Here is a 22584-nt window from a genome sequence, read left to right as displayed (position 1 = left end):
TTCAGAGGGACTCTCCCACTTTCTAGCTATGGAACACTTGGCAAATTACTGCATTAGAAATCACGATAGTATGTACTGCATAATCCTGCTGTAAGGGTTTCATGAGTTGCACTATTTCTCATACATTTCAGCAGTTTGCTCAGAACAACGAAGAAAGGTTCATGGAATGCATAAATTCATTAATTTTGCAGAGACAAGTACATGCTTACAGAGGTGCCCTCATTTAGAGTCTTTCTAAAAGTATCAGGGTTTACTGGGAGGTAATTGTCAAAGCCTAGCTTTTGCTAGCAAATGTGATACATGTGTTTCCCTAGCATTTTCACATATATAAGGAGACTTAGAGAGCTAGAGAAATCACGTTATGCCATTTGTCTTTGAATTTTATACTGGCCACAAAACACATATTTAGACATTTTGGAGATCAAATTGCACTCAACCCTGAAAAATAATAAATACATGGAGTTTATGTTAAATGTAACTCATACTATTGAAATGATCATTCAAATGAATAAACATAGGCTAGACTAGAATTTTATTATATAAGTACATGTACATTTGAATATTTGAAAAATAATTATCTGAATGATTTATATGATCTCTCCTCCCAAATCAAGTAAATGAGAAATGAGAAACCCACCTTGCCTTTTAAGGGCAGCTATAAGAGACTGATAATATCAACAAACCATTGCACGGACCATGACTGAGATTGTTTTTTTTCAGTAATGTAAGGTTTCAAAGAAATCGCATTATCCTTTTGTATTCAGGACATATTTTTCTGAAAGTCATTTTCATACTATAGTCATAACATACCTCATATTTTAATAAAATTTTGGAGAAAATAAAATTGGAAACTGCTCGCATTTAGAGGTAGTTGTGGCCATGGTGAGTAAAAGTGACATGCTTTGAAGTCGGGTCAAGTGTAGAGTGATTCACCCGTGGCATGTGTCAATGGAATTCCAATTAGAAAGCCCGATCACCTCCACAGCTTTATTTCATTGTTTTTTAATCCCATGAATCGGTTTCTTTAGGCATCTCCATCACAGGAGATCTATGAAATGGGGCTAGGGGACCGGGAATAATAGGATCTCTCACATGTGTGGGGGGCAAAGTGCTAAAGAAGAACAGGTGCAATGAGAGAATGCTAGGCTGGATGCACAGCTGGCTCAGTGGGTGTTATGGTGAGCTGGGTCACTAAATCAAGTGGGGCTTTCCCATAAGTCATGTGCCTGGATAACATAGGAAATCTGCATCCACAATGTCATTGCTTTATTTTCAATTTAGTTAACAGCTTTCCAAATCAACATGGTATTTTATAGCAATTAACTCTAATTACAAATTTTACAAACATTTTTAAGGATAATTACATGCCTAATTATTCCTTCATTTTCATTTAATCTAAAATAATTTAACAGTGCCATTTTGATAAGTGCGTAGTGTTTTTAAAACTGATAGTGACTACTCTAGTCCTTAAATACTTCACACATTTTCACAAGCTCTCTCCAGTGTGCAAATGTTTACAAATGTTTGCAGTGATTCCTTGTGTACATACCTGGTGCTTGCACACTCACTGTGAGAGCTATGATTCTTTAGAAGAGATTATCACCACTGCCAAGGAATAGTGTTGCTGACAGTGTAGCGACAAGTCTAATTAATCATTGAGAACAAGAGAAAACTGAACTCCATATTTTCTAGTGGTGATTCCGGATTTGGCAGCAGGCCACCAGTGAGTTATTGATCCAGTGGAACCTGTGCCATTTGGCTTGTCACTACAGCATTGCTGCTATCAGGCCATTAGAACTGTACTTGGGGGATATGTAAAACATCTAAAGACCAATTTGTATAACTTAGCGAGTTTAAACTATAAAGTGAGGCGAAATACTGGATGATTATTAACAGTAGGGTAGCTGAATGACAGGTGGACGTAGATGTATTGAATGAATATGGGCAATACAGCAGCTGGCCCATATAGCATCTAGAATGCTGTTTGTGGGGGTAAAACAGAAGCTGAAATAGTACTAGTCAGGAATTCCAGTAAACAGTATACTTGGAATGAATATTTTAGAAAATGGGTACACTGAAGGGAGGACACAGAAGAGGTCAGATCAAATTACAGTTCAGGGGCTAGAGACATGGCTCAGTAGTTAAGAACACTGGTTGTTCTTGCAGAAGACCCGGCTTTGAATCCCAGCACCCACATGGCAGCTAACAACTGTCTGTAACTCCAGTTCCAGGAGATACGATGGCCTCTTCTGTCCTCGCAGGCATTGCACAACACGGGTGCACTTTCCTACAGGCAGGCAATACACGCATACACGTAAAAAATAATAAAAATTAAAAAAAACAAATCACAGTTCAGATATTTATCAGCAGTGCAAACTCTGGGTGCATGATTTTTTTAGAGAAATAAGTCAGATAATGGACAGTGTTGGACATATAATAGTTAGATATTTCTTTTTTTTTCCTATAAAACCTTAGATTTGTGTTTTCTGCAAAGTTCTCAGTTTTGAAGGTCACTTTTTCCTGAGAAAGTTTATTTTTATGTATTTGTCAGTTGATGACATAGGAATAAGACATTATTAATTTAAAGACAAATATGTATGTTTGTAACCTGTCATTCTGTTATGATATAAATATGTTTTATCCTTTAACCTTGTGACAACAAAATTAAATCTTTAATCATTAAAACCTGATGTGAGAGAAATGGGATAATTGGTATAAATGCAGTTTATTTTTCTAGAACTTACACAGCTATTGTATAAAACTAATACTTTACATGAAAATATTTTTTCTGTGTACATTCTTATCAGTGTCCTAATCTTGTAGAAGTTGTTGATGTTTGTTCTCCTAATTTCCACAGTGACAAAGCAAAGAACAGGGAACTGCCTCTCAGGTCCCAACTGCTAGGGATAAAAGATGTCTGCTTACAGTACAAGAGTGTGTGGCAGGCCCTGGAGGAGTTCCCCCAGTCCATCCTTAACAGACTACATTCATTATGATGAATCTCTTAGAAAATATTTGTGGAACCCATTTCTGAACCATGAATTCTGGCAGATGAGGAGACTATGACATAACTCCTCTAGGACATAATTCCAACCAATTTTAAGGCAATAAGTTTGGAAAGGGAGCTAAAATCTGTCTATGGATGAGTAGCACATGATTAAAACAAGGGTCATAAGGAAGAGCACATTGCTGCTGTCTTTCAGAGAAAGGGTGGATTGCTGATAGTTGGAGGCATTCAGGAAAGGCTTCACTTCATTCATTCATTCATTCATTCATTCATTCATTCAGCATATGTGCAAGAGACTATGCCAGGCTGGAGGTATAAAGAGATGAAACATCCTAAAACTGTCTTCCTTAGAAGGGAAGGCAGAGTCCCATGCTATTATAACCTTAGCTTATGTGTTGTAGGTGACTGAGGGATGTGTTGAGGGGTGTTGGGATTACTGTTTTTAGACAAACCCAGAAGAAGCCATGATTGAGCAGAGGACAAACAGTTTTCTTTAGTGAGGTTATAGTTCAGTGACTATGCCTACCATGTACGTAGAAAAATTTAACATATAAAAGATGCTAAGTGCCCTAAAACAACAACAACAACAAACCTTAAAGAGCTATTTGGGAAGAGTTCGAGAGTGAATGTATCTATTTCCATTTGAGATCTCAGGAATGGACTCATTAGAGATCAAACTGAAGTTGATGGGCCTTCTGGACTGGGGAAAAATTTCACAGAAAGAGGGTAAGGGGAGGGGTAAAGCAGAAAGAACATCATGTTACTGATGAGGGTTTTGAAAAGTGTAGAATGAACTTGGCTGAACAGTGCCATAGGCTGAGAAATATGTAGGGTACAACCAAATTAGAGAAGGTATCAAAAGCCAAGGGATTGACTATTATTGAGTAGAGAGTGTGGAATACTATGTTTTTTCTTTTGTCTGTGCTTTTGTTTGAGGAAAAAGTAATTAAAAGCCAGCACTCCAGTATTAGATTACCTGGGTTCAGATATTGTCCCATCACACACCAGCAATGAGATCTTGAATAAGACTCAGCCTCTCTGTCAAATGGGGACGACAGTAATAGTTTACCCCACCACTAGAGCCAGTGAGTGTTGCTTTGCTTCATGCACATGAATCCCTTAGACAGTGCCTAACAAGGGAATATTTTATAAGTGTAGGCAGTGGTTATTAGAACTAGTCTTGATATAAATGGCCAGAATTTCATTATTTTGTGAACCTATAGGGATGTACTTGGGATGTCCTGAAACTCAGGGGTTATGAAAATAAGTAAAACAATCCTCTGCACAGTTGTTGAGGTGCATATGAACTGAGCACACAATAGCCACAAATAGGCAAGACTCAACTGCTATAAATGGCTCATCCAGAATGCTTGGAGCCAAGATATAAAGACAATCAATAAAATGGGCCCAGGGTTGATTCCATGTTGGACAGTTTCAGAGACATTCTCCATCCATGACACAAACTGTATATCCTAATTAGCTTTCTACTGATGTGATAAAAACATTGACTAAAGCAACTTGGAGAGGAAAGTGTTGATTTTACCTTATCTCCCAGGTCACAGTTCATCACCAAGGGAAGTGAGGGCAGGAACCCGGAGGCAGGAGCTCAAGCAAAGAACATGGAGGAATACTGCTTACTGTCTTGCACCCCTGGCCTGTGATCGGCCTGCTTTCTTATACAACCTAGGACCACCTGCCCAGGATTGTCAATGCCCACAGTGGGCTAGGCCCACTGACGCTGCTCATCAATCAGGAAAATGCCTCACAGACATGGCCAGAGGCCAATCCAATGGAAGAAATTCCTCATTTGAGGCCCCCCCCCCAGGTGTGTCAAGCTGACAACTAAAGCTCTCCAGCAAAATTGACCCTTCTCAACTTGACAAACACATCACTATTGCAGTGACCTCTCCTGACCTCTCATGGTGCAAAGCTCAGTTATTAAACATAACTTTTCCATTTCTTGTCCCCAAGATCTGATGTTAATATTACAATATAAAGTACGGTACAACTTTAAAAGTCTCACAGTCTTGAGAATTCTCACACTTTAAATGTTCAAAGACTCTTAACAGTGGGCTCCTGTAAAATCCCAAACAAGTTATATACTGTCTCATTTCAAAAGGGAAGACTTGGGAATACTTAAGTAAAACTAAAGTCAGCAATGTAGCTCAGTTTTGGACATCTGGGATTTACTCATGGTCTTCTGTGCGCCAACGAGCTTGGGCAACTCCACTATTCTGGCTTCACCATCCAAAGCACACACACCTTGTCTTGTAGGCTCAGGCTGGCTGTACTCTACACCTGCTGCGGCCCTTGGTTGGTCATACCAGGGTCTTGGCATCTCCAAAATGCTGGGGTCTCCTCTGCAATTGAGATGGCACCTTCACCAGTGACATCTCCTGGTCTCAGCGTGCCAAGCCTCAGATTCTCTCCATGACCCTCTTCAGTCCTGAGGGCTTCATTGCAACTGAGACTGCACCTTCACCAGTGGCCTCTCCCAACCGCTTGTGGTGCACAGCTCAGATCCTTCCCATGACCCCTTCATCCCTTGACTACAAGTAACACTGCCAAATTCTTCTGCCAGTTTGAGGTGCAGCCTTGGCCCCATCTGGACCACAGCTTGTGTATGCGGATCCTAAGGAAATACTTCCCAAAAGATTTCACTCAGTGATGCTGGTCTCTAGTTACTCATGGCTGATTTTTCAGCCCCAGCTATCCAGGATTGATAATCCCAGTAAATCACAAAAGTTATTTCTAAAAATTCTTATTTCAGAATATATCACACAAACAGCCCTCGTAGTGTTTGCATACCTTTGTTGCTTCACAAGCCATGCCTCCACCATTTTCACTTCTCTCGGCATTATCTTCCAATTGCCTACAGAGCATCGCATTGAGCTTCAAGAACTCACTGGCCTTTGAAGTCTAAAACTCTAAAAACTGCTACAGTCCTCTCAGATATGATCAGGTACATCACAGCACTACCCTGTGATCCTAGTACCAGTTTCTGTATTACTTAGTTTTCTATTGCTGTCATAAAACACTGACCAAAAACAACTTGGGGAAGAGTTTATTTTAGCTGATAATAGGGTCTTTCATCAATGGAAGCTAGGGCAGGACCCTGGTAGCGTGAAGTGAGGCAAAGACCATGGAGGAATGGTCCTTGCTGGCTTGCTCCTCTGGCCTATGCTCAGCTTACATTGGTTGTTTTTTAAGTGTCTCTCTAGTCATAGCCCACCTGGAAGTCACAATGTGAACCAGGATAGCCTTGATCTCACAGACATCCACCTGCCTCTGCCCCCCAAGGGCTGGGATTAAAGGTGCACACCACTAAGCCTGGCTCAGCTTGCCTTCTTAGACAACACAGAAACACTTGCTTGGGTAGCACCACCCACAGTGGGCTGAACCCTCCCACATTCAAAAATCAAGAAAATGCCCCACAGGCCTGAGATTTCTCTATCCACTTGTGTCAGGCTGGTAACTAAACCTCTCCAGCACATATCATCAGTAATCTATGAACAGTAGGTTTCACCTGTGTTTAAGCTAAGGCTGTGTGTAAACCTCAGGATTAAAACATTTCATTCTTACGGTAAATTGAAAAGTTAAAATTTTTATTTTGTTTTAGTTTTTATATTGTAAATTTCTGCTACAGGATCCTCTGTGTGTATATGATGTGTGTGAATGCAGGTACATACATGCCATGGGCAATTTATCTTGTTTATTCATTTCATTTTTTTATTTTTAAAAATATTTTATTTTTATTTTCTATGTATGCGTGTATTGCCTGCATGTAGATAAGTGCATCCATGTCATGCAGTGCCCACGGAGCACAGAAGAGGCTGTCAGATCCCCTGGAGTTACGGATAGTTGTTAGTTGCCATGTAGGTGCTGGGATTAGAACCCAGGTCTTCTGCAAGAACAACCGGTGTTGTTAACTGCTGAGCCATCTCTCAAGCCCCTCTTCATTCATTTTAGATAGGGTCTGTCTGTAGCCCCAACTGGCCTGGAACTCACTATGTAGACTCTTCCTGGCTGGCATCCATGTCCCAGAGTGATGAGATTAAATGTGTGTGCCACGACATCCAGCAATTTTTTTTGATTTATTTATGTATATGAGTGTTTTGCTGTTAGGTATATAAGTGACCCATGCCGTGCAAGGTATATAAGTGGAGTTACATACAGTTGTTAGCTACCACGTGGGTGTTGATAACCAAACTTGGATCGTCTGAATGAGCAGCCAGTATGCTTCTCTGCTGAGCCATCTCTCCAGCTTCCCCACATTCAACCTTGTTTTTGAGGCAGGGTGTCTCTTGTTTCTACTGATGCAGACTCCAGGGTAGCTGATCAACCAACTTCTAGCTAAATATGTCTCCAACTCCCATCTTGTTCCAGAAAAACGGGAACAGATGCAAACAACCAGTTGTTTTTTTTTTTTAAATCCAACTCAGGTTGCCATGCCTGTGTGGCAAGTCCTTTTACCCGCTGAATTATCTCTCCAGTCCCCAAATTGAAAATGTAATGTGAAGGTGAAGCTCTTTGCAAGTACTAATGAAATGTTCACTCAGTGATCTTGTTCGAAGAAATAGGGCCAGTCTGGGAACAATGATGTGCAAAGATCTGATAAGCACTTTTTGTTGAGTTGACCCTCTGTGCATTTTGGACACACTCAATTACAACTGCATTTAGCAGCTGACACCTGCTTTTGTATGTACTCATTTTATACTAAATTGCAGAGCCAGCAGATGGAGGTCATCATAAAAGCATGTCTCTCTATTAAAGTGCTCTAATCTTTGGTTCAGTTAATCTGATTCTTAGTTATCCCTAGGTACAGAGGCTGCTGTTCCAAGACAGAGGCATGGTATGAAGTGCTCGAAGAGATTCAAGTCTCCATCTTAAATGAGCCTTAGTGCAGTGTGCTCAGCATTCCCTTTGCAGATTCACTACAAGTCCCTGGAAGTTTTTGAGACACTAAGCACTGATTTTTAATCTTCCATGTCTTATACTCTCAAATCTCTGTGCAAACATTTTTGTAGATACAAAAAAGTAGGGAATCATATTACTTTTGAAAAAAACTTATTCTAGATCATAATAAAAAGTAAAGCTAGGGGCTGGAGAGATGGCTCAGTGATTAAAAGCATTGACTGTTCTTGCAGAAGACCTAGGTTCAAATCTAAACACCCACATGGCAGCTAACTGTAACTCCAGTTCCAGGGGATCTGACAACCTTTTCTGTTATCCATAAGCATTGCATGACACGGGTGCACTTACCTACATGCAGGCAATACATGCATACACATAAAATAAAAATAAATATATTTTTTAAAAAAGTAAAGATAACGTGTCAAATGATCTTCTTGCAGTCACGTAGCACTCCAGGGTATAAGCTTTGAATATCCTTTGTCCAATTCTCCCATCTTCCATCAGAAAGTGGATTGCACCTGACTTTGTTTTGAGAAACATTTAAATCCTTACCTAGGAAAAATTGTATTTGCTTCCATAGAATTTTTTTTTCTTGAGAGAATATTTCAAATGATTCCTGTTTATTTTATAAAGGACTTAAAAAAAATTATCCGTACAGGTTTCCTTGAATAGATGCATTTGTGGTAAATAGAGATGTCAAAATTATTCATAATACGTAATCAGATGAAGAAAGGAGAACTCATCTCAGAGGGGAAAAGGTGATGGCACTTGGGTTAGAGCACAACTTTATGACCTTGACTAATCCTGACTCAGTTTCTTCATTTGCAATTATGGAAAAGATCATCTTGTACACAGAATTGTGGTGATGTGGTATCAAATAAAATACTGAGCTTTGGGAAACACTTTTCTATTACTAAGTGCCGTGCAAACATAGTATTAATGTTGAAGATCCTCCAGTTTATAGCTAGCTAGTCTGATTTGTCAGAGTAAAATAACGTACTTTTATATCTCTCCACTAGATGGCAGTTGAGCCACTTAGTAAAACACTGAGCATGGAATCTAAAAACCACATCTCTGATTTGTGTGACAGCTTAACAAGGGACACAGAGCCAAGTCATGAAAAGCAGAGAGCAAAGGTAGCCAGTAATGTTAAAAACCAAACTCAGTTACCATTAGCTTTCAGTTGTCCAAAATTTTGTATCTATGAGAACATGTGATTGTGACTAAAAGATAAGTAAGCAAATACTTTCTGCAAACAAGGAAAATGTTTAGCCCTCTTGGAATTACAGCTAATACACAAGTTTAGGGACTATTTGTAACACCACTTCACAGTTGGTTATGCAATGTCTGTTTAACTATTAAGCTTTGCTCCTGCTGTAGCCTCTAAAGAAACAAAATGAAAATAAGTGGACATGGTTATGTCCTCGTTTGGTTTCAGTTGCAGTGACAAAACACTGACCAGAACCAAGGAGGAGGAAAGGGTTTATTTGGTGTACACTTTCATGCCACAGTGAATCATCAAATGAAGCCGAGCTGGGAACTTGGAGACAGGAACTGAAGCAGAAACCCTGGAGGAACACTGCTTACATACAGACTTGCTCCTCCAGGCTTACTCCATTGCCTTTCTTTGACAGCCCAGGCCCACTTGTCCAGGGATGGCACCACATACAGTGGGTTTGGGCCCTCCAACATCAATTAAGAAAATGTCCTAGTGACATGCCCACAGGCAAGACTGGTGGAGGAAATTCCTCAGCTGAGATTCCTTCTTTCCAGGTAAGTCTAGTTTGTGTTAAGTTTCCAAAAATTTTCCAGTACAAGTTATCAGCTCTCATTTATGGACACTAAATTTAAAATTTGATGTAACTTTCACTAGTCGCAAGACTTTCATTTTGTATTTCCACTTCGGTACCTGATGCACTTTTATCAGGCTCACTGTATCTCTCCTTCCCTTCTCTTCTGCAGCCCTCATTTTACTTCCATGTCCTTCCCATCCAAATTCTGCAGATGAGAGAAAACATGTCTTTGTGATGAGAGAGAGCTTGGTCTTTGTGAGACTGGCTTCTTTCATTTTGCATGACCAACTCCACTTCCATCCATTTTTCTATAATCAGCAGGAACTGCTTTTGACTTCACAATTGCACTTAGATTTCTTCTTACTGTAAATAGTAGCAACATCTGCATACACCTTTTTTCTTATTCATATTAGAACTTTGACTTTCATTTGAAGGACACCTTTTGTGGCTTTTCTTTGGAATGTGTGAATTTCTTGTGTATTGGGGCCATCATTAAGTGTTTTATAACACAAGCACTGCTACTCTGGGACAGTGAGTCTAGTAATAGAGGTGGTTAGTAGAATCAAATGAGTTGACAGAGGGATGGCTCCTACATGCTCTGTTGCTGGAAGAGCAGGAAGGTGTGATGTTTTATCGTTTAAGAATGCCAGATCTAAAATTTGTGACTTGCTTATTTCTGGAATTTTCCATTTAATAATTTCAAACTGTGGTTCCTCCTTGTGGCTAATTGAAAACTTGAAAAGTGAAAGTATGGATTAGGAAGAACTACTGAATTTTTTAAACATATTGGCTGTTTATCTGAGAATGCAATTTTAACTGGGTTACCTGAATTTTTATTTGCTAAATCTGACATTTGTTCTTGTGCTTCTAGGCTTTGCTTAATCCTCATTTATTAAAACCTTAAAATATCAAAAGATATGAAGATAGGACCCCTGAAGCAAAATATTTTTTGAATCTAGATGAAACGTGCACATTAGCCGCCTTGATTGCTTTCAGTACACTTTTTTTGCTCTTGGGGAAAACACCACTTTTTTTTTTGGCCTTGCACATGCTAACAAAGCTCCACTGAGCTCCGCCCCAGAGCTGTTGGTGGACTGTAACACATGCAGCACACGGATTCATATTTCAGGTCCATTTTCTGTAGGTGAATATTCTGGGCTGCTAGACTCAGTTGGAGAAGACTTATTAAATACATTGTAATCCATTTAAAATAGCTGGTGGGCGGGCATTTGTCCTTTTTTTCCCCCTTGAAAGGAACTTAAGAGAAATTGGAGGTCTTAAATAAAGGAGATTGAATGAGAAGAGCAAATCCCATCCGGGTCCCCAGTCCCCCACCCCCTATCCCCACCCTGCCCCTGCTGCTGTTCTGCCCGGTAGCATGCTCAGGCCACTTTCCCCTAGATACCCCATCTTTCACTAAACTCTCTTCTACTTCATGTAGATTGTAAGCAAGCACAAACGATGATTGGCACGGCCTGAGTTAGCAGATTTGCCTATGTACCTCTTAGTACTCGCTATTGGAACAGAATAGTAACCCATATTTAATCCACCTAGTGACTTTACTAAATCTCATTTTAATCTGATATATTCCATTTGTAAAATTTGGCACTTTTTATATAAGCCATTAGTGGGTGTTACCATCATTGAAAAACCGACAGACACTCGCGAGGGGTGGGGGTGGCAGTGTTGTCCTATCTCAACCTTGGCACTTTAATCAGGAATGCCTCTGCCTGAATCTTTAGTGGACTGATGGGGTGACGGTGGTGGTGGTAATAGTGGTGTAACTAAAGTGTCCCCGCACCACCACAATCGGATGGGAAGTGACTGCATGTGGTCTAACTATCCTACCGGGTGTTAGGTGTTGAGTGGGTCCAGGTGGCCTGCGCAGAGGGAGGTTAGTTGAGCCCACTGATACGCAGGATAGCATGAGGATAGGATAGCATACGGATGCTGGCTTGGCTATACCTAGGGGAAGTTCTTTCTAGAAGCAGCAGCTTTATAAAGGCGTCACCCAAGGGCGCTGTCAGCATGGGCACGCTGCAAAGAAGAAAGGCTTCCTCCCCAGATGGGTAGTAGATTGCTCCTAGGCGGTTAAGAGAGGAGATATGGGAGTTGCCTCATCAGGAAAGCAGAAGTCTTTTACGTATTCCTATTGAACCACTGTTGTTTCCCTGCCGGCTTGGCACAGTTTGCTGGAGTTGAGCGAAGTGTGTTTCCAGCTACCTCTTCCACCAGATCCAGAGCTGACAGATGCCTGGGCTGCTGGCCTCGATTCTCTTGGTTCCCGCTGAGGTCTACCCGTTCTCTAGGTGCAAAACCACCTCCCTCATATTCTCATTCAAAGCTCCCGAGCTGACCTGGGGTAAATGTAGTGAAGCACCTGCTTCAGGTACAAAATTTAAGGAGGCAGCAAGGCATTAACTAATCAAAATAACCTGTGCTGGGATCGGGACCTGGGAAGGCTGTTTTCTTCCTTGCTAGGAATTGCCTTTCCTTGGTGTTTGCCTCTATGGCTATTCCGTAAGGAGTAGGGATTGCTGCTTCCTCAAGGAATGCTTTGCATGGGGGGAGCAATATCGAGATTGGAAGAGCTTGTGCAAAGGCCCCAGGATGCACTGCCTGGCAACCTCCAGAATCCCACAGAAGCAGGGTTCAAGGGGAAACTGCACTCCCTGATTAGTGCTAGGAAACCATTCAGCATTTGGGTCGAATCTAGAGGCTTTAAAGGAATCTCAAGAAGCAGAAAACAGGTTTAAAATTTCTGGGAAGGAAGGCTGCCTCTGCGTTTAGGCTGCCTAACTTCCTTTCTGACCACCATGAACATTTGATGATACTCTAATCGGAATTTACAACAACACAAACACCTTTTCATGACTATCACACTAATTTACAGTATCTCTCCCATCCTCCCACACTTGACTGTGGTAGCAAGTGGCTGGACACTATGCTAGGTGCTGACAAAAAGAAATTTTCAATTCTCACTTGGAGCCATTTTATGCAAAAATTTGTTTGTGGTGAAGGGAGCCATAAATCAGGCTGGAATGCTGGTATTTCAGGCCAGCTCCAGTTTCCCTGAATCCTTTTGTCTTAGGTAGCCAGTGACAAGCAATATAATAAGGAACAGATAATGGAAAAGATTGAAAAAAATCTGTGCATTTTACTAAAAATTATGGTATTGTGTGTGGCCCTAGAAAAGTAAGAAAATGGATTTTTCAGGATCACCTTCCAAATTCCTGGCCTACTAAGAAGATCTTGTTTCCCTTCCATTGAGGAGTGATTAGGTCGTCATTCTACTTAGTCAAAACAGGATTTATCCTGGGCATTTTCGGGCTCACAGCATTAGGGTTTCTTAGACTCGAGTTTGGTTCTTCTACTTTATGACCAGAAGAGGGCACTGTTGTCACATAGACGTGATTTTTTTTTTTTGAGAGAATTTTCCATAGACCTAAAAAAATACTTCGATCCAGTGAGAAGTATGAACGATTTTCCATGACATTTTAATTTAAAAAGTAGATCATTATTAACAACTTCCTGGTGTCTCTTTTGTTAATGATCTATTGAACCATAGGAAGAAAGTAAAAATGCTTTGTAACTGTCTTTATTATCAAAGATTAAAATAGCAAAAACAAGCATCATTATTATACCTCTAAGTTATTTTGAATATAAATAGGCATTGACTGTAAGGATGACATTGACATTTTTAAGTTAATATGTGAGCTTCTATTTATTTGAAAGAATGAAAAATTGAATGTGAATGGTCATGTGCTCTTATGACTTAAAATTCAGGGTGCTGCACACATACTTCCAGTATGGTATGCTCTTAAATGCACTGAGATTTAAGATGTAAAAATTTAAAACATTTATAGCACAATACTGAAAATAAAATGACAGAGGGTGTGTGTGATTCTGAGCAGGATTAGTATTGATATCTTAGCCAATCTTTGAGCATTTAATGGAATGCTAGATCAATCCCAAGTGACTTGTTATAGTTTTCATAAAATATAGAGAAAAAAGAAAATCAGATAGGTGACTCACTCAGTTTGTTATTGGATCCCATGAGCTGTTCTGAGTGTTCTATTTTGGCATGATTTCACTTACTGTTAGCATTAGTAGTATAAATATTTTCTTTCCATTTTAGTTTGTTGGGACTGTATCATGTATCCCAGCCTGGCTTTAGCTCACTTTGTAGGGTATGATGACCTTGAACTCCTGATCTTCCTGCCTCTACCTGCCCAGTGCTGGAACTACAGCTGTGTACTACTATGCACACCATGTACTTCTTCTTTAATGGTAGAGGCTTCTTTTGTATTTTTAAAGATTTATTTCTCTCTCTCTCTCTCTCTCTCTCTCTCTGTATGTGTGTGTTTATGTGTGTGTGTCTTTCTTTGTGTGGGTGCCCATGAAGGTCAGAGGCATCAGATCCCTCTGGAGCTACAGGTGACTGTGATCTGCTCAACAACGGTGCTGTGAGAGCAGTACATGGTCATAACCACTGAGACATCTCTCCATCCCCAAGGCTTCCTTTTTAGTTTAACCAAGAGCTTCTTAGGAAGGTTTTGGAGCAGATAAGAATAAGGTCTTGATGAGTGTGGTGGCTCATATGCCTGTAACCCCAGCACTTTAGAGGGAGAGGCAGGAGGGTCAGGACCTCATGGTTAAACTAGGCTGCAGAGTGAATTTGGGCCCAGACTGAGATTCATGAGACTTTGTGTGAACATCTTCTCTTCATACCAAAAGAAAAACAGAATAAGATATGAAAGCTATTAGCTCTATGTACATTAGCAGTGAAGTGTGGAGTGTGGACCATGATTTCATAGATTTAAATAGAGGGTTTTAGTGCTGGTGGTGCAAGTAAGTGGTAGAGTGCTTGACTATCATATGAGAGCCAGAAGCTTTGTCCCTAGCACTAAGATAAACAGGTAAATTGGACCTTGTCATTTAATAAATGCATGACTATGGACAGGTGATTTAACCTCTATGAGTTATCTATGGGGATGGTAGTCATAATAATAACTTCAGTATTGGATTGTATGAAATGTTAAATTCCAGCTAAGGAAATAATGTGAGCAAAATGACAGTTTTTCATTAGGCGATAGTCTTTCTAGAGAACCTCTTTTTACTGCCTGTTTGAGAAAAGCTCTTGATATGATTCTTCTGTCTCTACCTCCTGAGCAGTGGGATTACAGGCATGAAACACCATGTCAGGTGAGAGAACCCTTTTTGCAGGGACATTGTCGTATCCATAAATGCAGGATGTAAGAGTCAGGATAGGTCACTGAGAGTCAGGCCAGGAAGTATAGAATGCTCCCTGTAGCTTTGATGAGCTTTCTGGGCCAGAGAACATAATGTAAGTATTGGTTGGTGGAATGATAAGCTAATGACTATGGGATTGACTTGAGATATAGCAGAATCCATTGGGAGAGTATTAAGGTGATGTTAAGGTTCAGGTAGGAACTTGACATGAAGTTGCAGTCACGGAGAAGAGAGGTGAGTAATGGTGAGTGATATGTGACAAGGCGGAGGAATAATCTTACAGCAAGCGAAAGTAAACTTCTGACATGTTCTTCTTTCTTCTTGTAATACATTTCTTCTTAATTTGAAAGTCCACTCCAGATTTAACTTTACAGGCAGTGGTTTCCTGGGACCCCCAGGAGCTAGTTTAGGAACAGATGGTACTATTGTGTGCTGTTCATACCTGTTGCGTTTAAGGTCAGTGTTTGTTGGACAGTGGCCATGTGGCATGAGGCCAGGGGCCTCCGCAGAGAAGATATTCTTCAAGTTGTGGAAGCTGAAATCTCTCAAATGGAGACAAGAACAGGGAACCAGGAAGAAGCAGAAACAGTTGCTAGGGAACGTGCTTACAGGTAGCTTCAGCATCCCTACTTTTTTTGTTGTTTTTTTACCTGTCAGCATGAGGCTTCCTCAGTGGTAAAGGAAGAATTTTCTGGAACAGTTCAGTGAGACAATGGGAGGCATTAGGCTTTGTTGTTAGGCTTTCTTGTTCCTTTCCAGAATAAATATTAAGTGATAACACTGTGTCAAATCCCCTACATCTCCAGTACACTTCTAGAAGAGAGAGCAGACATGCAGCATTTCTGCCCTCATGTAGCTTATAATATCTGAGTGAAAGAATTTTAAAAAATCATTAAATTGCATTGATAACCACTTTGAGGAAAACCAAAACAGACTAAAAGTATTAGAGATAGGGATGTGAAATTTTAGGGGATGCATTTAGGCAAGACTTTTCTGAGCAGAAGGAGCCTTTGTACAAAGGCCTGATTCACTGAACTCATGTGGATGGATACATTTATGTGAGGGAGAAGTACTTACAGGCAGAGGGAATAGCAAGTATAATGGTCCTGCTGAGCCAGAAGCATCATTGGTCGTTCCTAGAGTACCATTTATTGATAATGCCATTAACTTCCCGTGGAACAGGGCAGATTGAACAGGAAGATAGAATGAGATGGGTTTGGAGAGCCAGGCAGGACCAGTCATGTCGTCTGTTGCTTCTTCAAGGACACTGTTTATCAGATTCTATTATTTTTACATTTTACTCTTTTTAAAGGCTGTATCTCTTGTAGACCTGGGGGGCCGGGAAGTTGCTATGCAGACCAAACTGGCATAGAATTTGTGGCAATCCTGCTGCCTTCTGCCTCCTAAGCACTGGGATTACAGGTGTGAGCCACCACTCTCCCAGCAATTTATTTTTACCTTTTTACTAAAGCAGTTGATCAGCAGGTGAAGATCATTCCCTGCTCTTGTAGAGGATCTGAGTTCAGTTCTCAGCACCTGTATCAGGAGGCTCACAACTGTCTGTAACTTAACTCCAGCTCCTGGGAGTCCTGTGCTTTCTTCTGGCTTTCTGGGACACACAAACACGACACCAAACACACACACACACACACAAATTTCCAGTCAAACAAAATAAAGTTGTCCACATATATTTTTTAGATGGTTCCTGTTTTAGTCTAGCTTCCTTGATGAGGTTGGTTATTGACTAACCTAAATGCTAAAGGTTACGGAAACCTGGATAACTGAAATCATGTTGTCACTGGGTGATATGTTGATTATACAAGACAAAGGAAGAGTGAGTAAAAGATGAGCTTCAGAGACTGGGCAGGAACCATCATAGAGGGAGAGCTGGCCTTTACCCAGTAGTCCATGGGTACTCGGAGAGCTGTTTTAAAGTGGATGAAGTACTAGATTAGACCTATGATTTATAAAGGTTGCTCTGGTTCTTAAAAGTGGGCTGAATGACATCTTTATTATTAGTAGTATATCCACTCTGAATACATCATCAGTTTTGAGAAGAATAAGATTCCTTGGGGAGCCTCGCTGTTGGATAGCATTTCGGGGTATTATAGTTTAAAATGTTAAATGATTCATGAGGGCCTATGGTTTTTAAGCCCACCAATTAAATGTTTGTAGAGATTTAAGATTTTTGAAAGGGGAAAGTGAGAGCTGAGTAGTTATATAAAAGCAAATCCCTTAAAACCCAATGTCTTTTCAGTACAGAAACTACAATTAATGCAATCCTATTTGTCCATGCAAATCCTCACAGGGTGTGCCATTTAAAAAGTAGTCCTTGTTCCTTGTTGAAATGTTGGGAGGAAAAAACATCCTGCTATTCTCCTGCCCTTCTGAGCGCTAAGTCCTGACAGGAGGGATCAACTAGTCAAGCTTGCTTTCTCACTTCCTTCCTGAGTACTCCAGGGATTCCGGGTCTCCCAAGCATGACATTAAGCTCTCAACCTTGTAGATAAATGTACTTGGAGAAAAACCATTGAGAACAAGTGTACTTGATCACACTATTGTTTGTTAGCATCTTAAATACTTCAGGACTCTTCATAGTATAGCGTTCAGTACAGAAATATGAGACGTAAGAAGTTTATTTCAAAGGCTCAGTCTACATGCTAGCAGCTCCAGAATCTTACAGATCTGATACTTCTTTAGCAAGAACAGAGAACATAAGATGAAACTATGGCCCAAAGTGAAACTTGTGCTGAGTAAATGTATATTCTCTCATTTGAAAACTGGTTGAATTCAGTCTCATCCAGTGGTATAGTTGAGCATACAAGAATCATTCCACTTTTCAAGAGTTACCAGTTTTTATGGTCCTAATACTCTGCTATATTTTTAAAAATAAATCTCCATGTGTTATATGACATACAATACAGTTGTTATCAGTGTTATGAAGTTGAGTTTTTATGTGGTTCAAGTAATCTGGTTTCTGGTAAAATTAGTAAAGAGAAGGTTTAGGAATTGAATCTTGTGCCTTTGGTATATTCATAGATACAGATAGAGGGCTGGGGATAGAACCTCTACAAGCTGAACGAGCGAGTGAGCTATGCCGTCATCCATGCTGCAAACTCCTTTGGCATTAGCACTTTGATTAGTGTGTGGAATATATTTTTAAAAGTGATATCTGTTCAAGGATCAGGTCTTTGATTATAGTTCTTCATCTTGCATTTAACCCAAGAAACCACTGATATGTTATAGTGCCAAAAATGTAACTTAAGAAACATAAAATTGTTATTTCATGTATGCACATTTTTATGAGAATTTTCAAACCTTAGAGGAAATATCAGGCAGTGAATGCCTGCCTACCAACCTCATGGACTTTACAATATTTTTCATAAAATAAATTACTGGGGCCTGGAGAGATGGATCAGCATTGAAGTGCAATGGCTGCTCTTGCAGTGGACCTGGGTTCAATTCTCAACACACACATGGTGGGTAACAACCATCTGTAACTTGAGTTCCAGGAGATCTGATGCCCTCCTCTGAACTACGTGGCATTGCATAACACGAGTGCACTTACATACCTGTAGAAAGACTTATGCACATAAATTAAAAATAAAAATGATAAATAGAATATTTTTTAAAATCACGCTAAGATGCGCATTTTTCCCAGTGTTCCTTGAAGCAATGGCTATTTTCCTTTATTACCATAGTTTTACTACTGTACCCCATAGAGTCAGCAGTGATTACTTAATCGTATCTAATAACCAACTCATGTCCGAATGTCTCCAAGTCTTCCCAAACCATTAGTATTATTTAATTAATAAAAAATGTTAATGATTTATTCATAGAAGATCAGAAAACTGAGAATTTGATACTGATACTCAGTTGATAAAGCTTGAGAATATAGACTGGAAAAGAACAAAAGTTCAATCACCAAAATGTTTAATAATTATTTATTTTAGAAATACTTCTTTCGCCAAGTTCACTAAGCATCTGAGAAATGGAAGGATAAACTAATTGCCCACCTTGGCCACCTTGAAGCTTTGAGGCTAGCAGAATCACTCTTAGTAGCGAGGAGGAGACCCATTAAGAGATTTCTGAGGCTGGAGCAGTAGGTAATGGGCTTGCTCTACAAGTATGAAGACTTGGATTTGGATTCACAGCACTCACAAAAAAAGAAGGGTGTGACATGACATTATGCCTGTAACTTAAAAGTTGGGGAGATGGAGACGGAGAGGCCTGGGGGATTGCTGGCCAGTCAGTCTAGCCAAATCAGTGAACCCTGGGTTCAGTGAGAAAATCTGTCTCAAAAACTAAGGTGGAAAACATTTAAGAGTAGAGGATTCTACCTCAGTAAACAAGGTGGCTACCAGTAGAGGGTGGGAGAGTCTGTCTCAAAAGGTAAGGTGGAAAGCAATAGAGGATGTCAGGTGTCAGCCTCTAGCCTCCATGCACATATACCCACACCCCACTCACAGCAGTGAGGGTGACAGATAAGATCATTTCTCTCCTTTATTAGCCTGTCTTTTCTGGGAATGACAGATTTTCCAGGGATTCTTTCTGTGCCTTTTATGGTCCTCTTAAGTCATCATCATAGCTGTTGTCAGCAGTTATGACACTGGGGGGTGTATCACTGAGCATGCATACAGGATTTTTTTCTTTTCTATCCTCCCTCTCACCCTCCTCCCTCCATCCCTCTTTCCCTCCCTCTCTCCCTCCCTGTCTTCCTCCCTATCTCCATTCATTTCTTTCCTTGATGTGGGGTCTCATGTATCCTAGGCTGACCTTGAATTTTCTGTGTTGCTGAGGATAACCTTGAGCTTCTTATCTTCCTGCCTCCATACCTTTCAAGATCTAGGATTACAGGCATGTACTACCATGTCTGGTGTTTATGCAGTGCTAGAGATCAAATGCAGGGCTTTGTGCATCTTAGAAAATCATTCTCTCTTCCCTCTGAGCTACATCCCCAGTTCAGGCAAGCATATGGGTTTATTAATGAAGTTCAAGGTTCTCTGGAAGTCATCTTATATCTCACCAGTTTGAGAATGCTTACCTAAAGAGAGATTTCTGGCCTATAATCATGTTTTCCTCAAAGAAAATAAAATTAGTGCACTGGGTAATGGGAGATACTCAGCATATTGCACAGATGATTAACGAAAAGAAAATTAAAAGTGAAATATCTCCTTATTCACCTAAATTGTGCAAGTCACAGATGTTGATAATGTGTCATGTTAATCAGCACACAGGAGAAAAGCACTCTTGTTCACTGCTATTAAGTGTGTGATTGGTCCAGTCTTTACAAAGGTGATTTGGCATATGTGATTATTTTAAATATCCTCATCAGTTCCTTGTAATTTATTCATTCAGAGTACCCCATTCTGTCTTTCTGGCCTATTTTTGTGTCTGGTTTCTCCTAGATGGTGGTATTTGTGATTCTTACCCAATGCTGGAAGACTGACCTTGACTCCCTCCCGGAGGATTCTCTGATCCCTTCACAACTGCAAGTCATTCTCCTGAAACATTTTGAGTTTACCTTGTCTGTGACTTGTAATGTTTGAAACAAACGTTATGCAAATTTAAGTCACCATCATGTTGCCTCCTGACTAGCTCATGCAAAAAGAAAGTACATCTGAGTCACTTGTTTGAGTTAATTGTTTCTGCCCTCTGCCTGTGCTTCTGCCTGTTCCCTTCTGCAGCTGTTGCTCATGTGCATGTATTGTCAGGCAAACACTGTTTAGCCCATTTTTATGTGTCTCAGGAATTTTATCATTTGGTTTTCAAGTATAGCAAATTAATATAATTTACCTCTCACTAATAATGAAACTTTAAATCGCTGTACATTTGCCTGAGTTAGGATGAAAACGGCCGCCGAGCAACTAACTCAAAATGGGTGGATTTCAGGATGCAAGAACAGCTAAAGGGACAGGAAAGCTTAGAACAGAAAAGGGAGGGTTTTGAAAGGTTGGATAATGTTTCTAAAAGCAAGAATTCTATATGGGGTGTGTGTGTGTGTGTTTATGGAGCTCTAATTTGCAATAAAGAAAAATGAGTACTGTTAGGCTCAGTGCCTTGAAGGACAGATCAACATCACTGGGAAAATCATATATAACATGAAATGCTAAAACATAGAAAATAGAAATTGATTTTCTTGTGTAAGGTCTAAAAGAGAGGTTGAAGTGGTCTCTTTAATTTTTTCATTTATTTTGTATTTTATGTCTATGGGTATTTTGCCTGCATGTATATAAGTGCACCTGTGTGTGCAATGCCCATGGAGGCCAGAAGAGGATGTTGGATCCCCTAAAACTGAAGTTAGAGATGATTTCTAGCTGCCTTGTTAGTGCTGGGCACCCCAGTCCTCTGCAAGATCAGCCAGTGCTCTTAACCACTGAGTCATCTGTCCAGTCCTTGAATAACCATCTTCTGTATGAAAAATCTACTAGTAAACATCCCCAAATTTAAATTTACCATTCTATGTGGATAAAAATATAAAATATTCTTTACAAGTAATAAATGGTTGAATAAGCTTAAGGAACATTATACACTGTATGAAAAAAAGTGACGGAGGAAGGAGATCACGAAATTATTGCAGAGTATCCTTGTGCTAAGGTTGATGGAGAAGATGATAATTGGGCTCTATGCAGGACAGAGGGTCCTATTTTAGAAGTATACCCCAACTTGCGTATCTAGTACACAGGGCAAGACAAAGACCAGTGACTTGTAGACTGGGAAATATAAGGTCAGAGTTCTGCTTGATTGGGGTGCTTCTGGTCATGTCCTTATTCAACTCAGGCTACTTCAAAAAGTTCAAAATCCTTGCTCTCTTAAAATAGAATACCATTAACTCTTCTATGTTTACATGAATGAAAACCATAAAATAAATATTAATGAGCAACTCTTCATGAACTGCTATCTGATGGGTTTTCTTCTTGAGGTTAAACAACACTTAAATGAAAATGATATTGAAAGCATTGTTTATTTGTGATATTGTCTCTATCAATAAAAATACAAGAGTGTATGCTGGTCGTTGTGTTCAAGTCATCCCCATTATCCCCAGGACAGGTTTACACCTTCAATCTCCACATCACATCTGGGAGTGTGCAAATTCTTCATGGTGTACTGTATTCACTTCTGAGAATGAAGCTTGGCAAATAGTTTCCATTTGAAATGCCTCAGTAATAGTGGAATAAGTGCGAGAAATAAACAACCCTTAGTGGAATCTGGCAGAAACTTGGGAGTGAGGTTGTTAGCAATTCTTAATGTCTTCTTCTAGTCATAGAAGTAATTGAAAATATAATGAAGGCAAACCATCTGAGTCATAAAGTGTGAAGAGACTGAGTTAAGTGATGCTGCTGGACTGTTAGAGTCTCACCCTGAGAAGATAGTTGAGAAATATTTTACAGATGAGATCACACCAAGTGATAAAAAGAAAGTACCTTAGGTCAGCATCTAAAACTCAATATTAAAAGTGTGTACTCTGCAAATCAAAAGATCATGATGGTTCAGAAGGAAGAGATCATTCAATAGAATGCATATTGACCTTCAGGCAAGGCTTATATGATGATATACAAGTCTCCATAGCAGGAATGAGAACTCATCAAATAAAGGTCAGTAAGTTGTTGTTTTTTT

At 40.0% G+C, this 22584-nt stretch overlaps 1 long non-coding RNA gene across 1 annotated transcript in view; it reads left to right on the top strand.

Annotated features, from left to right (window-relative positions):
- Positions 1 to 21202, top strand: part of LOC103724660 — a 49252-nt gene extending 28050 nt beyond the window's left edge. Inside the window, exon 6 of the long non-coding RNA XR_606826.1 lies at positions 20376 to 21202. This is a non-coding gene — a long non-coding RNA (uncharacterized LOC103724660). The remainder of the gene's footprint in view (positions 1 to 20375) is intronic.
- Positions 21203 to 22584: the final 1382 nt, after the last annotated feature.

The sequence above is a fragment of the Nannospalax galili genome, unplaced genomic scaffold (genome assembly GCF_000622305.1).
Source record: "Nannospalax galili isolate Female #2095 unplaced genomic scaffold, S.galili_v1.0 scaffold167, whole genome shotgun sequence".
Lineage (NCBI taxonomy): Eukaryota > Metazoa > Chordata > Mammalia > Rodentia > Spalacidae > Nannospalax > Nannospalax galili.
This window is presented reverse-complemented; position numbering and strand designations above follow the sequence as displayed.